Genomic DNA, 19201 nt, shown 5'->3' on the forward strand with positions numbered 1-19201 from the left:
ACCAGGAACACACTGGAACAGATTGAATTACCAGGAACACACTGGTACAGATGGAATTACCAGGAACACACTGGTACAGATGGAATTACCAGGAACACACTGGAACAGATGGAATTACCAGGAACACACTGGAACAGATGGAATTACCAGGAACACACTGGAATAGAAGATATACCAGTAACACACAAGAAAAAGAGCTAAGAGTCAGCTTACAGGGTAAGAGACTTAATAAACTGGCACCATCTTGCAGTCACAGGTGCCTTATATAGTGCAAAGGCAAAAGGGAGTGGGAAGACTGGATTAAATAGAAATATAGGGCAGGTTTCAAAAAGGATGGGCATGTGCAATTCTGTGCATGCCCAAAGAACCAAGATGGTTGCTACAATCCATCAGCGTCATTGGAGTAGAAAGAAATGTCACCACCTAAGCAAACAATGAGAACAATGTGCTAGATCTCAGTAACTACATCAAAGGGTCCTGTACATGACAGGATCTACCATCTCCTCCATGTCTGGTTGTACCCAGTCTGAGAGCATTCCTCACACTTTGGATGTTTCTCGACCCACTTACATTTTCTAAATCAGTTTACATATTTACTATTATATTCCTTACTGTCATGAAGTGAGAAAAAAACAATGCATTAATGTGGTTTTCATATAGACTATCTGAGCAGGTTGCTAGCAATTCCATAGCTATTTGTCACGTGCCGCACCCATGCGCAGACCCGATCTCTTAATGTCTCTTCATCTCATTCATTAGCTGCAAGGTAAGCACCTTCTACAGCTTGATTGTGCCTGTTCTTTGTATCTACATCCTGCTCAAAATGTGGCTCCCAGAGGTTCTCTCACACTGCTGCCGCAGACTATCGCTACTCTGTTTTCAGCAGGCTTCCAAGCTTCCAGTCATTCACAGTGGTTAGTTCTGCAGCCGCAGACTATCGCTCCCCTGTATTCATCAAGCTTCCAGTCATTTACACTGATTAATACTGCAGCCGCAGACTATTGCTCCCCTGTATTCAGCAAGCTTCCAGTCATTTACACTGGTTAATACTGCAACCACAGACTATCGCTCCTCTGTATTCAGCAAGCTTCCAAGCTACCAAGTTGTTTACAGTGGTTAATACTACAGCCACATATTATCGCTCCCATGTATTCTACAAGCTTCCAAGTAGTTCACAGTGGTTAGTACTGCATCCGTAGACCATCGCTCCTCTGTATTCATCAAGCTTCCAAGTTGTTCACAGAGGTGAGTACTGCAGCTGAAGGCCATCGCTCCTCTATATGCATCAAGCTTCCAGTCATTCACAGCGGTTAACAAAGCATCCACAGACTATCACTCTTCTGTATTCAGCAAGCTTCCAAATTGTTCACAGTGGTTAATACTGCATCCACAGACTATTGCTCTCTTGTATTCTACAAGCTTCCAAGCTTTCAAGTAGTTCACAGTGGTTAATACTGCAGCCACAGAGTATTGCTCCTCTGTATTAAGCCAGCTTCCCAGCTTCCAGACATTCACAGCGGTTAATACTGCGCCCGCAGACTATCGCTCCTCTGTATATTCAGCAAGCTTCCTGTCATTCACACTGGTTAATACTGCAGCCACAGACTATTGCTTCTCTGTATTCAGCAAGTTTCCAGTCAGAACCATCTATATTCTTAACGTCCAGGTTCTCCCATTGGTTTTGCCTAGCACCTCCACTGAGGGACGCAACCTGCGGGGTAGAAGCCGCAAAGTCTATACCCCCTTGCGGAGATCCCTGGCGAAAACCATCTACCTAGGTAGACTCCACGCCCATGAGTTAGGTAGAATTATGCCAGGCAAACCAAAAGGATCCGACAATCCGAGTGCTGGTAACACTATTGCCTCTTTTCCTTTTAACAAAATACTGTTTGCCCCTTCATTTCACAGGTTCAACACCCACATTAACAGTAGCTCTGCTGTCCTCTGTCTAATCTGTTTTGTTAGGTCTGCTAGCTCTGTTTGTGTATCCTGTACTAGTGGATTTCATTTTCTCAATCCATTGCATTGCAATATCTAATATCTCTGTTAACATTAATCTCATTTTGTGTTTTTCTATGTTTACAGGTGACAGTTCTGGGTCTTTGTTTATGCACATTTAGATTTGCATACCCCCCATCTTCAGCTATTTCTAATCCTAACTATTTTTATGAGCCATCAAAAACACATATTGTTAGTAAGTTAAGCTTCCAGTCATTACAGGAACACCTATAACAAAAACCTTCCTTTATTGTTGTGACTTTCTACTCTCCATTCTTGTATTTAGTGAGATCTAACTTTCTCGATGTTTCCCTTATTTCCCTAGATACAGGGGGTGATGTATTTAATTACTTCTGGAGCTACAGGTCGGTAAGGTCCACACTTAGCCCACAAGGTGGGTGGAGCGTTTAATTTATTAGTGGGGGCATATTTATTTCTTGGTGGGGATTATTTAATTTAATAGTGGGGTTGGTGCAGATTTATTAATTTAGGGTGGGATGATGTGCCTATTCATTTAATGCTGGGATGGTTTGGCTGTTATTAATTGAATGTGTAGCTGGGTTTGGGGAGAAGGATTGCTATTTCTTAAAAGTAAATGCTAATTATTTAATGTTTGGGAATAAATAGGCTTATTTATTAAATGTGAATACTATTTCTTTAATGTTGGGGTTGTTTGGGGGAAATAGGTCTTCTTATTAAAGATTTTTTAAATAAATTTACAGTCTGGCTGGTTGCAAGGAGGGAGGACTAGTAATATTATTATTATTATTATTATTATTAATAATCTTTTTTATGGGGCGCCACAAAGAGTCCGTAGCGCCTTTCAAGGACAAACAACAGCACAGTACAAGGTGAAACAGCACAGTACATTAACAGTAAGCACTATAACTCTGGGAGCTCAAAGCACAGCTAGAGAGAAATGGTGAGGGATAATCAGTACAAGCTGGTAACCTGAGCCCAAAAGGTGGGCGTAGATGACAGGTTAAGAGCCACTGAGAGGAACATACAGAAACGAGAGTAGTCGGAGGGCAGAAGGTCCAAGAGGAGTTGGCCTGAGTAGCTGAAGAGCAAAGTTAAAAGTGGTGGAAACAGGAGGAGAGAAAGCCCTGCTCAAAGGAGTGTTCAATCTAAAAGGAGGGGTAGACAGACAGATACACCAGGGTGAAATGGAGAAACAGGTGAAACGGAGGAGGTGGGGGAGAAGGGAAGAGAGGGGGAGAGGTAGCCAACAGGTGGGTGGTTAAGCAGGTGACTGGAAGGCTTTTAAGAAAAGGTGGGTTTTTAATGTCCATTTGAAACTGGACAGATTAGGAGATGTTCTGATGGAACAAGGGAGCTAGTTCCAATGAAGGGGGGTGGCACGGGAGAAGTCTTGGATACGTGTGTGAGAAGACTTAATCAGAGGGGAATAGAGGCGACGATCATTAGTCGATCGCAGTGGGCGGGAAGCAGTGTGAATAGAGATGAGGTTGGAGATGTAGGAAGCAGTGGAGTTGGTCAGGACCTTGTAAGTCAGAGTGAGGAGCTTGAAAAGGATTCTGTAGGGGAAGGGGAGTCAGTGGAGGGCTTGCAAGAGGGGGGGAGACAGAAGTGGAACGGCAAGAAAGGAAGATGAGCCTAGCAGCAGCATTGAGTACAGATCAAAGAGGAGCAAGATGAAAGTGGGGGAGGCCAATAAGGAGAAGGTTGCAGTAGTCCAAGCGGGAAATAATCAGAGAGTGGATAAGAGATTTGGTGGCACCCTGGGAGAGGAAGGACCGAATGCAAGCAATAATAATATGGGAAATAAAATAAATAAAACAGGAGTGTTTTTGATTTAATGTCGGACTTCCCTACAGTGCTCACTTATCGCTATGCTTTTTATATCTCCTATACCTGTCCTTTATCCAAACAGGGACCCAACATTTCATGATCCAAACAAGTACAACTGAGCTTAACACACAAGAAGTGAAAGCAGCAAGAACAAGTAGTAGTGAGCAGGACAGTCTGCCAACTGGTGGGTCAGTCACGAGTTTTGGGACTTGTTTGAAAAAATCCTTGATAAGTCTATTAGCATGTAGACACTTCCGCGGAACCCAAAATGTTTCTCCAGACCACGGCCCCTCCACTAGACCAAGCAGTGAATCTGTCCTTGGACCCTCTTGGAATCAAGTATATTTTCTATTTAAAATTCCAGATGTCATTGCACATTAATTGAGTGAGGTCTCTGAGAATGAAGACGTTTAAACTTGCTTGAAAGAAATGACAGCCTTGAGAAAGGAACAATGAAACGTGTTTGGGATTTTCAATGTGCGAGGAAGCTTCAAACTGAAGGACACAGGGTTAGTTTGATTAATAATAGAAAAAGGTCCAATGATCCTAGGCCGGAGTTTTTACAGGGTCGTCTGAGCCTAATGTTACGAGTGAAAAGCCAGACCTTCTGACCTACTTTAAAGCTGCTGATTCCGTGGTGTTGGTCCGCAAACATTTTGGAATGAAACGAGGCCCACCTCAAAGCAAAGTGAACTTTTTTCCAAATGATCCTAAGTCTAGAAGCCATAGAACGCATGTCTGGGACACCTGAAGAGTTGAGAGAGGCCAAAGAGTTGGATCTAGGATGAAAACCTGGGTTAGAGTAAAACTGGGAGGTACGAGTGGAAGAATGACGTGATTTATTATATGCAAACTCTGTGTCACGCTCTGGCCCCACATACGGGTACCAGCGCCTGTACCTTCTTCTCGCCGGCGGTGATACCGGTATATCGTGGCATCAGTTCCATTACGAGCACCATCTTGCGGTCGGACCTGCGCATGTGCATAACTGCAGCCCTCTTTGAAACCTCCTCTCTTCACCCATTGGCCGCAGGATCATGGAGCCCTATTTTGAACCACCTGTATTCACCTGTTTGGCGCCTGTTCTTCAAGCTCACTTCCTGCAGCAGTAGAATAATATATAGTATAATCTGGCTCCTGCTTCCTCCATGTCCTGCTACCGCTACATCAGCCTGCTCTCATTTCCGTGGCCAACATTGAACTACCGCTGTTCCAGTACCTCTGCTACTATCTCCTGAGTTACTACATTGTGTCAGCTGCGGTTCTCTCTCCACTGCCTCTCAGAGCTAGCACTGTTCCTGTGACTCCTCAGCTGTTGTCCTGAGTTACCACCATTACATCAGTCTACTCTCATCTCCGTGGCCAGCATTGAACTACCGCTGTTCCAGTATCTCTACTACTTACTTTCTGGCGTCAGTGCCTGTCTCCCATCATCTCCTGGCTCCTCCATACCTCTCTGCCGTTTACTCTCTCACGAGGCCGCGACCTGCGGGATAGGTGCCGCTAAGACCATACTCCCTTGCGGTGGTTCCTGGTACACCTACCCGTTAGACTCTGCGCCCGTGAGTGAGCCTTCATATCCAGCAGAGTCTGGGGATCCACAGTTCGACCAAGACAACCATGACATTCTGCCTATGGTAGTAAAGTTGACCAGTTGTCATGAAATTCAGAGGTGTACAAGTGTAAAAACTGTTCCAGGTATTGATTAATCCTTTCATTCTGCCCACTGGATTGTGGGTGGTACGCTGATGAAAGGCTGATGTTGGTTCCGAGGAATGCACAAAGAGACTTACAGAATCGGGCAGCAAATTGAGAGCCACAATCAGAGACAATATCAGAAAGAAGGCCATGAAGCCGGAAGATGTGCTGGACTCTGGAGTATAGTTAAGGTAATAAAACGAGACATTTTGCTAAATCGATCCACCACACCCATATAATGTTATGCCCTGCTGAACATAAAATCCACAATAAAATCCATAGATAAGTGTGTCCAGGGTCTGGTAAGGGCAGACAACGGCATGAGCTGGCCTAAAGGGACTTTATTTCTAGCATATATTTCACAGGATAGAACAAGTCTTTGACATCAGAAGACATGGTGGGCCACCAAAAAGAATGTGAGAGAGTCTCTGTGGTCTTAAAGATCCCAGGATGTCCGGCGGTTTTATTTCTATGAGCTTCAGTGAGGACAGCCTAAGGTGGACTGGTACAAACAAATGGTTTGCGGGTGCTTCTGAGGGAGCCAACTCAGAGTAAAGAGTACAAAAAGTAATACCCAAGTCTTGGGCCAACTCAACGTTAATAGCATAAGATGGTATAATAGGCAGCGGTTCCGGAGCACGTACATAGTGTGAAATTCTTGGATCTAAATCTATAAGCTATAACAAAGTGAAAGCAGGTAAAAAACAGTGCCCACCACGCTTGCCTAGGATTTAACCGTTTTGCAGATTCTATGTACTGTAGATACTTATGGTCAGTGATAACTGAGATGACATGAAGGCCCCTTCAGCCAGTGACGCCATTCTTCAAAGGCCCATTTGATGACCAAAAGCTCCCGATTGCCTACATCATAGTTAGTCTCCGCAGCAGAGAATTTGCGGGAGAAGAAAGCACAGGAATACAGTTGATGATTGCAAGGGTCCTTCTGAGACAGAACAGCGCAAGCACGTATATCAGAGGCTAATGCCTCCAGAACAAAAGGTAAATCAGGATTAGGATGCCTCAAGAGAGTCATCTTTTAAGAGCTTCAAAAGAACTAATAGCCTCTGGGGACCAATTTCCAGGATCCGCCCCCTTCCAGGTAAGGGCAACAATGGGAGCCCCCAGATCCGAAAAAGCACAGTTAAATCTTTGGTAGTAGTCAGCAAAACCCAGAAACCTTTGGACAGCTTTCAGATTAATGGGTCGTACCCAATCCAGGATAGCCTGAACTTTGTTTGGATCCATAGAGAATCCGGCAGAGAAGATTATATATCCCAAGAATGATACTTTCAGAATTTCAAACTCACATTTTTCAAGTTTAGCAAAGAGGTGATGGTCTCGCAAATTGTGGAGAACCTGCTGGACATGACGTCAGTGTTTTTGCAAGGAGTGGGAGTATATTAATATGTCATCCAAATAAAAAACAACAAACTGATCGAGGAACTCCCGAAGAACTTCATTAATGAGATCTTGAAAGACAGCAGGCGCGTTACAAATGCCGAATGGCATGACCAAATACTCGTAGTGCCAGAATGGGTGTTGAAAGCCGTTTTTCACTCATCATCCTCTCTGATGTGGATGAGATTATATGCACTGCGAACATCAATTTTAGGGAAACAACAATGGAACAAGAATCGTGAGTGCAGAAACTAAAACCGCATTTTTGGAGGAGATGATCTGCAGACCTAGGCGAACTCGCCCCTTATTCCCTATGCCTGCTCTTTTCCCGATTTGTTATGGCAGAAGCGGGAAAAGTGACCCTTGATGCCACAGTATAGACAAAGACCCTGAGTCCGTGTTCTGGTTTTTTCCTCTAGCAAAAGACGATAGGCACCAAATTGCAAAGGCTCCTCACCGTTGTAATGGTGTGGAGAAAGGGCTGCCCTACAGTAACAGAAGGGGGAGAGATTAAAGGGGCCACCCTCCTTTGTGATTGTAACAAGCCGCGGCGATCCACGGCCACTTCCCCCAGCTGCGCCCGGCTGCCCAGTGTTGCCGGGACACGGCACCGCTTAGAGAGTCTCCCGACCATTGCCATAGTGATGGTTGGGATGGAGGAAGGCAGAAGTGACGTTCCGGCTGTTACTATGACAGCCGGGATGCAGCTGGGGGAAGAGGTGATCCGCGGTTCGTTACAAACACAAAGGAGGATGACTCTTTAATATCTCCACCTTCCGTTACTGTAGTGACAGCCCTTCCTCCACAACATTACAAGGGTGAACAGTGCATTCCTTTTAATGTAGTGAATCATTTCCTGGTTCTCTCTGCTTCCAGCAGTGTTAAGAGTGCTTAGAGAATGAATATCTATTAAGCACATGCTGATTAATCTAGAATCTTAAGCATGCTAACTGTTATAATGTAAAAGTAAGCACCAAGTTTCCCATTCCGCTGAGAACTCAGAGCAGAATATAACAGATTACACTGCCCTGAGATGATTTTTCTCCTTTCCTGTTTCCAGTAGAGATAGGTTTGTTTTGTATGTGTATCTCTCTACTTCTTTCTCTGTTTTTCTGTCCCATTCTTTCTGCCCTATTCTTTCTGTCCCATTGTTTCCCATTTGTGTGTCTCTTTCTCCCTCTGTTTCCACATGTGTACTTCATGTGTGTTTCACTCCCCCCGTGTTCTCTGACGCTGCATTGTGGGGGTCTGCCTCTTTCTTTCTCCCCCTTTGTTTGTATGTCTGTATTATTTTTACCTCTCCTTCCCTCTGTGCCTCATATTTTAAAAGCTTTATTCAATACAAAATGCATTAGACAAATAAATAATTAAGCATATTTCTAATGATGTTAATCTGGTACTGCCATCCAGAGACAAGTACCGAAGACTCCTCTACAAATCCTATATTTGCCACTGATTAGTAAATAACATGCACTGCTAGAAGCTATGATGCTTTGTGGTTTAAGGTTTGCAAAGCTATTACAGGAAATGCAATCATCTCATGCTGTCATAGAAACACTATTATCAGCATCTAGCCTTAAATGATATATAGGAGAAAAGGGTAAGTGCACAGTAGGATGATTATTGCACAGACATGACCTGGTTAATAAACACACTTTATTTTTCTTCTTATATTTATTTAAGAAAAATGCATAGCTCATCTTCTTCTGCCCTTTACATTCTAAAGCCTGAGGTGATCCTAGACAAAAGGTCACTGACAGCAATATCATGTATATAATATGAATGTCATGGCAGCAAAATACTTTGGGTTTTATTATCAATTTAACTACATTAAATGAAATGACTGCATGTTATTTTTGTTGTTTTTTAGTTAGTACACAACTTAATTATAGATTGTTCTAATATCCCTACTTCTTTCTCTTTTTTCACTGGCAGCCACTATCATTGTACTTAATTCCTTTGTTTTGATTAGCTGAAGAAAACATTGGTCACTACATTCTTTGGTCAATACATTCTTTAGTTAGCCCCTACAAAGAGCACTCTGTGGGAAACACTCACCGTTAATTAATCAGCCACCACAACACTTGTCAGCTGTCAGAGTAGATAACTGTTAATATTGTGCAACAAAGCCTGGGCAGAAGTTAAAACTGTTGGGACTGGAATAAATATATTAATTCTGCACATGACCAGGGCCGTCAAGAGAAATTTGGAGCCCCAGTACACCAACTGGATTCTTGTATCCATCTGGAATGCTGGGACCTGTTTAGAAAATGAATAGTTACATGAAGTATTGAAAACTGAGCAATAAGTGCGCACAGTACATAACACAGATTATGCAGTATATAATATATACATTGTAATAAAACATTACATTTATCACGCCACCCCTAGCCACATAACTCCATCCCTCAGCCACATGTTGCCAAACATCATCCACATCACGTCAACCCCCCCAGCCACATCACTCCACCACCACAGCCACATCATAACTCCCCCAGACACATCATTAACCTCCCCAGACACATCATAATCTCCCCAGACACATCATTGACAGCCCCGCCAGCATACTTACCTAAGCTGTGCTGGTCCTGCAGAGTGAGCAGGGCAGTTGTAAATCTCGAATAGAGGTGACCAAATCTTATGAGACTTAGAGCTCCTCGGACTGTGTGTGACTTTACTGTCACACTGTCTTGGGACTGGGAAGCTCCCTCCTCATAGACCCAGTCAGCCTTTATGACATCTGATTTAATGGACTCTGCACCTTCGAGGCCCCTGCACCATCCTGGACATTGCCCAAATAGGCCTCTGCACCCTCCAGGACTCTGTACCCCATATGCACTTGCACAATCATGGCCCCATCTAGGTCTTTCTACATTATAGCCTCAGTTTAAAATAAAGATAATGCTTATCTGTCAAATGCTCAATAAATGTACTACAGGCAGGATCCTCAGCTTTCACTTATAGTCACTTTATTATCTGTGGAAGAAATACACATCGACAACCGCCCATGTGTAAAATTTTGGTGCTTAAAATTGCAGGCTGTGAGGACAAATCATATCCCTGATAAATATTACGAGGGTTTTGTTCTCACGATATTGGTATTTTTTAGAGTCATATTCTAGAGTGATTTTTTATTGCCAGTGTGATATTTGTGGAACAGTTCTTCTTATGTGTATTTCCTCCACAGATAATAAAGTGTCTATAAATGAGAGCTGAGAATCCAGCCTGTAGTACATTTATTGACCATTTGACAGATAAGCTTTATCTTTATCTGAAAATTGTACACTAATTACTATGCTATGAGCGCCCTTTCTTCCTATGTTTTTATTAGCCTAAATTATTCCATTTCAGGTGTGAATGTTTAGAAGAAAGGAGCTGTTATTTGCTTTTGGACTTTATTTTTTTTTATGGTCTATATGTAGGGAATTGTTTATGTATTTCGTGTATATAATTTGTATCCCTCCACTTAACCCTCTTTCCATGCTCGCTCTCATCTCCTGGATCCTCCTTTGAAAAGGGTGCGCTTGCTCCCCTCCTCTGACTCCCTCTGTGCCGATTGTCTGTTGCCCTCCCTTTAGGATGTAAGCTCTAATGAGCAGGGCCCTTCTCCCTCCTGTCTCTCTACCTTCTCTTCTGCTCCAACCTCAATATTATTGATTTTCCTGGAGCATCTGAAGTCTCGATATTACTCGTTTATTGTTCTGTACTGTTATTCCCTGTACTGTCCATCATTTGTACTGTGTTCGGCGCTGCGGAAACCTTGTGGCGCCTTATAAATAAATAATAATAATAATAATATTTATATATCTAGTATAAATAATGTAAAGTTTTTCAATGCTTTTGCACTAATTCTAATGTTTACTTTACATGTATACATATTTGTCTAGCTTAAATAACATCAAGTTTTTCAATGTTTTTGCACTAACACTACATTGTATTGCTATGCTAAAATATCCATATTTAGATAGGTAAGGACAAATACTAACAATCACATTTCAAGCTGTTTGTCAAACCTCTCCCCTACATTTACCTTGTAAAATTTATAGCAATATGCTGAATGTTCTCCATTTAACCTTTCGCCCACAACCTTGGTAAATAATCCTTCTCACATCTAAAGAAAGGAAAATGTATTTATGTGTTGTATTTTATAATACTGATTAAAAAAAGAAAGCACAGCTGGTTTTCTGGAGATCTAAAACAGAAAAACTGACACATTTTACAAAGTGAAGAGATTGTATTGAGATGCGTCCATGAGTCTCACTTCACTTGTTACAATACTTTTAATTTTAATGCCCGCAAGTAGAAGAATCACTTTAGAGTGCACATGATGTTGAAAGATGCTAGAGATATAATTGAATCAAGCTGGGGAAGTACTAGAGAACTTACAAAATGTTCTCTCCTCCTGACTTTGTTCGAATTTTTATTTGTACCACCTACAGTCTATGCTTTCAACATTGTCAAAAAGGAATGCAAATGCTTGAAGTAGTTCTATAGAACTAACTAGTAGAAACTCTTATTATGACAAAAAGAACAAGACATAGCTGCTAAGAAAGTTGACCACTTTAATCAGTATTCTTTTTAGTAAATATTTCTTTAAGTGGTCTTCATTCAGTGTTTAACGTGTGTGTTTAATTTAACTAAATTATAATTTCAGATAAACTGGTAATTGTGAATGTTAATGGACTCAAAACACTGAAATGTCCTTCGTGTCACCTAACACCACTTACAATGTATCTTGGGTCATTAGAATAACAACAACAATAATTTGCATTTAAATTGGTTTTTGATGGAAATAAAATAAGCGTACTTTCCACTGTCTGTCTCAAACATGGATATGCAATGCCTATTAGCCATAAAACCAGATAAGAAAACTATGAAATCAGCAAGATTGTTGTGTATTTTTAGAGACAAATGCTGCTATTGAGAAACAGTTGATGTTGAATAAGCAAGGTATTAAATAATATTTGTTTAATTTATAACTTTTCCTTTGGCTTAGACCAAACTACTGCTTTAAAAATGCCAAGAATATCTGAATAAAAACACTGAAATGCTACATTTTAAAAACACAAACAGAATATACATCAAGGTAGGGACATATCCCCTATGTAGCCTTTGTGACTGCAGAGGGGACTGTGAATGTTTTACTGTCTGCATTTCTTCTTTTAATCATTTATTTATAGTGGAGCTTTCATGTTGCTCATTCTGCCTATTTCAGTCCCTACTAGACTATTTTTTTGATTTTCCCCTTACTACAACAATGTTCCCTCTTTAAACCAAAAACTTAATATACAGAACAAAATTGGTGTTAGCGAAGGCCACATTATCAAGAGGGTGACATATAAAGGAATGATCATATTTTAATAAAGCTGCTGGGAAGAGTGGGTAGTAATATACAGGGGTTGCACTGCATAAATGCCTGGTTTTATTTATGGTCTAGCTACTTATATGCTGCTGTACTGTAAGTAACATCACTGGAGAATAATGAGTTCCAATTACAGTAATATGGGCCCAATGAACGACTCAAACAATGGCTGAAAAATTGCAGACTTACGTGTGTATTTTTAGTGTCATGTATCTTAACATGCACCCAACTCAAAATACAGCATATTGATACAGCAAATGTAAAAATGGGCAACTGAAAAAAATAGCATAGATATGCAAATGCGTAAAGTTGTGTCCAAAGGCTGGATTCTACTATTTTAGAGTGACACGTATTGACAGTTGCGTCTCTGTTGCAAATATATTAAGGTTAACAACTTGATTAATGTGAGTGCTACTAAATTGTTCTGCACAATTGTGATGAAGAGTATGTGAACTAGGTTCGTTCTAGCACATTTGGTGGTCCTGGGCTAAGATTGCCAAATTTTGAGATAACATGAATATCCTTTTATCCAAAATAACACTTACACCTAGTACAAACCCTCAGATGAATTAGAGACACACTTTTTTAATGCAGTTAGGTGTGTGGTGGCACACAATTAGAGAATATTACAACTCCCCTCCATGTAACAGGTGCACAATATAAAATGTGTTTGCTTCAATAACTACTTGATAAACTGTGATGACTTTCTTCCAAGATAACTCACCCATCCCAGGCTCGCCAGGGTTCCTGGAGATATATTCAGTTTCTTCCCCTCACCCACCCTACCCTTCTCTTACACCGATTAATCCTCTTTATTGCACACAGGCATATACCTAAGTTACCCATACATACTGTTACTATCTAAATGCCGCTACACTCTCATTGGAACTAATTAGTGTACATTTGTAAGACCAAATGTAATTAGGTTCTTTTGTTGGTTGATCCTAATGCCTGATATTTTGTGCATTGATGCATTTTGAAAATAGAAAACCCAAAACAAGTCTTTAATATACATTGTACAAGCTCACAAAATGGTGTACCTCTACGACAACATTTGGCAATTGCACCTCTGGAGGCAGATTAGGGGAGGAAAGGGGCAATCTAACATAGGCCAAGTACTCTAAGGGCATGTTGACGTAATTGTTAGTAAGCTAGACCTCTGCGGATAAACATAAATACACCTGTCAGGTGCCGTATCACTTGCGGCTAGTAGAGAGCAGGTGCAAATACACCCCGATGATGATGACCGACACCATTAGCTTTTCACTTCTGATTGGATGATTGTGGGAACATCTCTCTTATTAGCAGATATTAGAGGATTAAATGGCCGCTTGTTTGTGTGAATTTTTGCTTTAGTTGTGATCAGACCAGCACAGCACTAGAATTCTTTATAGGTATGTAAATTTTGTTATGATAACAAATAGCAAATGTGTGTCACACCAGCAAAATGAATGTTTACAAACGTTTCTGCGTATGACATTTACATTACATGATTATTTTTTTCACAATACTTCTTTGATTATAATGTATAATTCTTTAATTATAATGATTATAATGTGAATATAATTATAAGCGTCATCATAGTATTCTCCCAATATTGTCCAAGCCCCTTTAGTATTCCACTTACAGAACTGATTCTTGATGATAGACTTCTAAATGGTTTCTTTAAAAGTTATAGCCAACGAGTTCCTTCTACAGCTTCAGAATAGTTGATTTTCCACCCATTTAATTATATAAAATATAAAATAACTCTGGTATAGTATGTAAAAATAGGACAAGCAATTTATTATATCAAAACATGATTAAAATTCCAATCTCATAAAAACATAACAGAGATACCAGGTACTCCTACCAGACATATGTAAACATAATCACAGGATAAAGATCTTAATGCAAAGTCAGATGTTTATGGCATAGGAAAATACCCATAATCCTTTCAACTTGACACAGCTCTGCCAACACATTTCGACCTAATGGTCTTTTTCAAGGAGTTACTCAACACAGATTTTACCATGAAGAACATATTTTTCTACAAAACTACATGTATTTGGTAAAGCTTTCTTTGCACAATGTGGGTATATTTGTGCAGTGTTTCCTTACCATCTTGGTTGTTTGGAGTGCTAAGTCGTGGCTGAATTAAGGTGGGTGCTTTGACCTTAAAGAAGATACAACTTACCTGCACCATCAAAACACAGAGACCCCAGACCAGGAAACAGATGTCCTCTCCCTGCATTCCACCAGCAGAATCTCCCAGATCCTCGTTTACTGAAAACTGCTACAACTCTATAACTAGAAAGAAAACAAAGAAAACTCCAACACTGTACACACCGTCCCTCCTCTTCCCTATAAAAACATAAAGGTGAGCTGCCTAGCTCCATACATTCAAATCAACACAATTGTCCCAGTACTTATCATAATACCGCCCCCTACTGGACATAAGCAATATACATTTTGTCATATATACATTTCCTTTAAAATCTCACACTGCTCACTACAGTGACCTTGGATTGCTATAAACATCCCACTCACACCAAGTGCTGTATACCCCCAATTATCTAGAAACTTTTAAAGAGCTTACACCAACTGCCCTTCTAAGAGCAGTCTCCCACAAACAAATGCTAGAAACCCACAATTATAAACATTTACAGCTATAAACAGAAGGACAGTTAAAACCCACCTCTCTTCAAAGAACAGTCTTCCAACCAATTCACAGTGCTAGGAACATATAAAATACTAACATTCATTCTCACATCCTAAATACTTCCCCCTACCAAGTACAAAGAGTGTACAAAGGGACGTGAGCAGAGCGACACCATACAAGCTAAGAACACTCTTTAGCTTCTCTCAGCTAGATCCCGGCACTCTACCCACAACACCTTCCTCAACAATATCCTTAATAGCGATCGAAGTTAGTCCAGCATCCAAGTTGCTAAGGCTAGATGGCTCCTCCACTTTCCTGGATTCCTCAGAAGAATTCTTGAGCATTAGTCCCACTGCTGCTGCTGGGAGTGGATCTTCATCCCAGAAGCAGACTGGTAGGTTACAACAATTAACTGTTAAACGATCCTTTGCAAGAGGAAGCAAGTATGAAAGCTGTCACCCAGTCGCAAAGCAGGTCACAGACGGCATGGCGACTATGCAAGTATTAGATCTGCGTCCAATATCTACTATTAATGCAGCTGGTTTTAAACAGTTAATTTTACTAGAAAAGCTTTTCCTCACCTCTACCAGAAGGTTCGTTAAAATGTAATTATTGGGTTACAAAATGCCATTCTACCCACTGTACACTTAACCACAGATACGTGGAAAAGCGTAACTGGGCAAACTAAAGACTATATCACTGTGGCAGCCCACAGGTTTGTAGATTCGCCTTCACCAGCAGCAACAGCAGCAGCATGTTCCCAAGTACGTCACATTTTTCAGAGGCAGGCTACCCTGTGTATCACCGGCTTCACCAGGAGGCACACAGCTGACATTCTGTTACTAAAACTAAGGGATTGCAACATCATCATCATCATCTTCATCATCAGTTATTTATATAGCGCCACTAATTCTGCAGCGCTGTACAGAGAACTTATTCACATCAGTACCTGCCCCACTGGAGCTTACAGTCTAAATTCCCTAACATACAAATACAAGCAGACAGAAAGAAAGACTAAGGTAAATTTTGAGAGCAGCCAATTAACCTACTAGTATTTTTTTTGGAGTATGGGAGGAAACTGGAAGCATGGCTTATCCCGTTTGGACTCTCCTCAGGATGTCATTTCTGATAACGCCACCAATATTGTGATGAATACAGCTGGGTGAATTCATTCACATTCCCTATCTTGCTCATACAATAAACTTGGTGGTTCAGAGCTTTTAGAAAAATGACAGGGACGTGCAAGAGATGCTGTCTGTGGCCCGTAAAAAATCTAGAAATTTCTGCCATTCGGCAACAGCATGTTCGAGATTGCAGCAGCTACAAGAACAGTTTAATTTGCCCTGCCACCAACTTAAGCAAGAGGTGGTAACAAGGTGGAATTCCACCATGTATATACTTCTGCAGATGGAGGAACAGCAAAAAGTTATCCACGCTTACTCTACAAGCCATGACATTGGGAAAGGAGGGGGAATGTAACTGTAACTCCACCTGATCCTACCATCAACATCCAAAGGATGGTAGAGGATTATTTTAACAACAGCATGGAAATGAACACATCAGACAGTCCCTTTCCATACTGGGAGGAAACTAAGAGAATTTGAAGACCCATGGACCAACTCTCTTTGCACTATCTAAGCTTTCCACCCTCCAGTGTGTACTTGGAAAGACCTTTCAGCACAGCCAGGAACCTTGTCAGCGATCGGCGTAGGAGACTACTTCCTCAAAATATTGAAAAGATGATGTTCATCAAAATGAACTACCATTTCCACAAGGAAGGCTTTTCCCGCAAAGTACATCAAAATGCAGAGACTTCTGTAATGGTGGATTCCAGTGGGGATGAATTAATAATGTGTAATGATAATCTACACACTGATGAGGGTGAGGATGAGACTGAGGATGATGACAACAACATCTTGCCACATTAGAGTTCATTAACAGCACTGTTAGCTTAGGTGCCTTAAGACCATTGTTAGCTTGTTTTGTGGGGGCCCAAACAAACCAAGCACTTCAGCCACAAAAGTGGCACTCCTTGTCGCTGAAGTGCTTGGTTTGTTAAAGTGTGCATGTCTTTTTCAATATCTTTCATAAGGGTCTGTGGGAGGACCTAAGGACAATTCCATCTTGCACCATTTTTCTTTTCTGCCACTGCTGTGTGTCAATGTTTCCTAGATGTGCTATGAACTGCCGTGTGTTTGTGTCGTTGCTCTGTTGCTTAGCATCCAGCCAGGTCGCTGCAGTCTTTGTCCGAAAGTTGATGAAAATAATATAGTGACCTGTGAGGTGGTCAAAACTGCCTGGAAATGTCTGGAAATTAGTGTTATTGAAGTTAATAATAATGTTGGAACAAAAAAGAGCAAAATTATGTGCTTTTAGCATATTTTAGCTATTTTTCTAAAAAATACAGATCCAAAACCAAAACCAAAACCAAAACACGGGGGCCAGTGAACATCTCTTGTAATCACCAAACAATAACACTCTACATTACAGAAAACTTTATGCAGTCCATACATGGGGGAGAGGTGTGTAAATGCCCAGATCTCCCCCTTCCAGGCTCCAAGAAACTAAGGAGTACCCTGATTTGATGCTGTAGGTCTAACTGTCAAATTGGTCTGCCTTGCTCGGCTATCCATATTATTCCTACACTCGTTATGCATTTCATTCAATAGAGAAAAAAATACCTTATCGTTTTTTTAAGTGCAAATTTTACTAGTAAAACCTATGTGTACAATTCTGAATTTTGCAGTTTTGGAAAAATGGATTAATGCCAAAGCAATAACCGCAAAGTATTTCTTGGTGTTGTTTAGAAAAAAAATACACACATTTGCTTTTAATTTACTTTCTTGCATTTTCAATAAAATAAAACACTTTTTCTGGGTAATTGTCGTGTCAAGAGGTATGAGCTAACTAAGGGAATTTTCTGAAAATTCAAAGTCTTCTGAAAAAGAAACAGTTAATAATTTGTGCTGGAACTGCATAAACAAATTACTGATACTGGTTTGGGAATGTGAATAGTCCAAAAAGTGTCAACATTGGTTAGAAAATGCTTAGTGGCAAAGTGGTTAATAATCCATTTAACTTATTTCATTATTTCAGTAACAACCTCATTTTTAAATAAAAGTGACAACAACATGTAGACCATACTTGCCTAATCTCCTGGAATTCCCGGGAGGCTCCGGGAAGAGTAGGCAAACCTCCCGGATTCACCAAAATTTACGGCATTGAATGGCGGGGCAAGACTTAATCTGATCATTAAGAATCGCCCCCGCTATTCAATGCCGTGAATTTCAGCATTTTGTAGTGGGGGGCGGGCTATGGTGACGTGACAGCGCATATGATGTAGACTAAACATGAATACATTCAATACTTTAATTTAATTTTATATTTGTAATTAATGTTGAAGTTGGATTGAGAACTAAAATGTTTGTAAGCATTTTATATAATCAAGTAGCTTGATTTCAAGTGTTATGATGCTTGAAGTACTTGTTTGAATTAGATAGCAATGACAATCCTATTGAAATGAAATTAGAGAGATCTTGAAGAAGTTATTTTGCAGGTGATTGGATTAACGGAAATAGGTATTATTAGATATTTAAACAAACTAGTATATCCTTTTCAGCTATTTTATCTGAACATTCTAATTTAGATGTATGTTCTATCAATTTCAAAATGTTTCAAATGTATTGTAATAACGTAAAAATTACAGAGGTTTGGCTTTTTGTTCCTGTGTAATTAGGGAAAGAATGGTGTAACTTGTCAGCACACATTTCATGTTGTATGGCTGATAACCTTCTGGGTCCTAACCATCATCATCATAAATTTGTATGTATAACATACTCTGCAACACCGTACAATTAACAAAATATAAACAAAACAATATGCAAATAAGTAAGAGTCAAGAGAAACAATAGAATTAGTAAATATCAATACCAGAAAAGACAACAGAGAAAGCAACTACATTAGAAGACACAACTAAGGTAACTTTACAATGGGGACAAGGAGGTAGGAGGTAGAGAAGACCAAGCTTGTGAGAGTTAACATAGAAGAGGATCATGTGAGCAAACAGACACAACAATGGTGGAGGGAAGTGAGTGGAAGAGGTAGTTGGAGCAAGAGGAGAGAGCAATAGTTTAAGATGGGGCGGCAAATGTAGACAATAGGGGTGGAGGGAAAGCAATGGAAGGGACAGGTGGAGCGTGAGGAGGGAATTGTCTTAGGTTGCAGAGGGGTAGGCAAGCATGAACAGGTGAGCTTTGTGTGATCGCTGGAAATATATATATATATATATGTCT

This window comes from Mixophyes fleayi, chromosome 1 (assembly GCF_038048845.1).
Source record: "Mixophyes fleayi isolate aMixFle1 chromosome 1, aMixFle1.hap1, whole genome shotgun sequence".
NCBI lineage: Eukaryota > Metazoa > Chordata > Amphibia > Anura > Limnodynastidae > Mixophyes > Mixophyes fleayi.